Source organism: Rhyacophila brunnea, unplaced genomic scaffold, assembly GCF_057557595.1.
Source record: "Rhyacophila brunnea isolate RB1 unplaced genomic scaffold, BYU_Rbru_1.0 scaffold_69, whole genome shotgun sequence".
Classification (NCBI taxonomy): Eukaryota; Metazoa; Arthropoda; class Insecta; order Trichoptera; family Rhyacophilidae; genus Rhyacophila; species Rhyacophila brunnea.
This window is the reverse complement of record NW_028233338.1, coordinates 475590-477860: the sequence shown is the minus strand read 5'-3', so window position 1 is coordinate 477860 and position 2271 is coordinate 475590.

Sequence of the window (2271 nt, the reverse complement as noted above, 5' to 3'; positions counted from 1 at the left end):
TATTCATGTATTTGCTTTTTAAATATAATGGATGTATAATTATGTGTTTTATTGCGCTTTCATTTATCTCCAGTTTCATTAGCGTATGTTATAAGCAATCTTATAGCGGGGACATCGTACTTATCAATTTTCTGATGTTAAATGTTAACATTCTGTCATTTTGTATATTTTGACCAACGTTTTTGAGATAAATTTAGTTAGATTATTTTATATTGGGTTTGTAGTTTCGTTTCTACAATTTATAATAACTGATTTTTTGAATAGGTGATAAGTTTCTACATTCATCTTTTATGCTATATTTTTTTTGACACAACATATATCAGTAACAGTTTTTTGAAAATATTGATATAAACAAGAATTTATAAAAAAAGAAGAAAATAAAAACCACACCATGTGTTTTCTATAAAATTAATGACTTTGAATTTTTTAAATCTACGATAATAAATAAAACGCGATTCAGACTTTATATACCAAATTAATCAAATTTTTATCTTATAGATTATAGTAAATAATAATTGCTACAAAAATTTGCATCCAAAATACTACATTTAGGAAACCTCGACTCTTATGCAATTTTTTTCTATCGAGCTATAAAAAGTTACTTTTAAATAAACAAATATATCGTTTTAAGTTCAAATTCATGTTTCTTAAAAATTGCGTAGTTTGTAAAATTTTCATTTTTTGTTATTGTTTCGGTTCCTAACTTCATCTATGTCTAATTTCCATTTTCATATTAATCCATATAATTTGTTACTTTTTTATTTTTACTCTAGAAACACGTTTTGTGAAAGTAAAAATAAAAAAATACGCGATGTGTTGTGCTAAGTTAAGATTTTTTTGATTCTATTTCCTTTTATTGATTCTCTTCCCATAAGGCAATCATTTACCTTTTTAGATTAAGTAAATTTAAGATAGTAAACAGGATAATTTTTTATTTTACTTAGCTTAAAATTTTATCTGGACTTCCAAGAATAAGTAATCAGCTTTTTTAAATAATGTTCTAATTATCTTTTAAAATCTTAAAAGTCAAATTTAAATTTTTCTTTAAATTTTATAAAATATTTTAGCATTTTAAATTTGTTTTTCTTTGAATTTCAGATTAACGCTGAAATTTTTGATTTAATTCTTTTTGTGATTCTTATCTAAGTTAAACGAATTTATTCCTCCTTTTATATCTAAGCGAATTTTAGCATTCTTTTGTTATTTTAACATATATATATTGCAAATAAACTAGTCCAAGATAAAAGGTATTGTTTTTTCTAAAGTAAGAGCGGTATACCTTTGAAGTTTAAAAGAATATATTTGTAATAATCTATAATTGATAAATATTTCCGTTAAGTGCATCTCTTATCCATTTTTATCATAATTTGTAGATTTTAACATCTAGCTCTTATTTATATGAGTTTTGATTTTCTAATGCTCTATGTTTATAATTTTAAAAGATCAAGTTGGTGTGTTCTTCTTTTGATCTTTTAATCTCGGTTTTATAACATATTTTCTTATTTTATTAATATCTAACCAATTTATTTTCTTTGTTTTTATGAATTCATTTCTTAGTGTCTGTGATAAGTTGTTGAATTTAATCACATATAAATCTTTTTATAAAATCAATTCTGTCACTTTATTTTTAAATCAAAGAATATCTTTATGTCTAAAATATTTTATTGAATCTCATCACACATGAATCTTTTTATAAAATAAATTCTGTCCCTTTATATTTAAATCAAAGAATATCTTTATGTCTATGATATTTTATTGAATCTCATCACACATGAATCTTTTTATAAAATAAATTCTGTCCCTTTATTTGTAAATAAAATGATTTTCTTGGTGTTTATGAATTCAAATCTTACTGTCATTGTAAATATAAGATTTTATTCATATCACAATTTGTTTTAGAAGAAGAGATTGTTAATTTGTTTACAAATTTTTAATAATTTATGTTAAATTTTTTTAGACATTGATATTTATGGTGAGTAAATTTATGTTTGTTTATTGATTCAAATTCCGTAGCCTATGTAATACGATCTAAATTTATAATATATTTTATTAATTAGCATAAAAATCTTTTTGAGAACTTGCACCTATGATTTATTTATGTTTATGCAATATTCAAAGTTTTTTAACGATATTCGATGCATCGTCGATATATTTTTCTGATTTTTCATTTAATCTTGCAATCGCACCGATTTTTCCTTTATGTGACTTTATAATGTGTCTTTGCTTATTAGATTCATTTTGCATACCTTTTAGAACATTAAGTATTTTCTT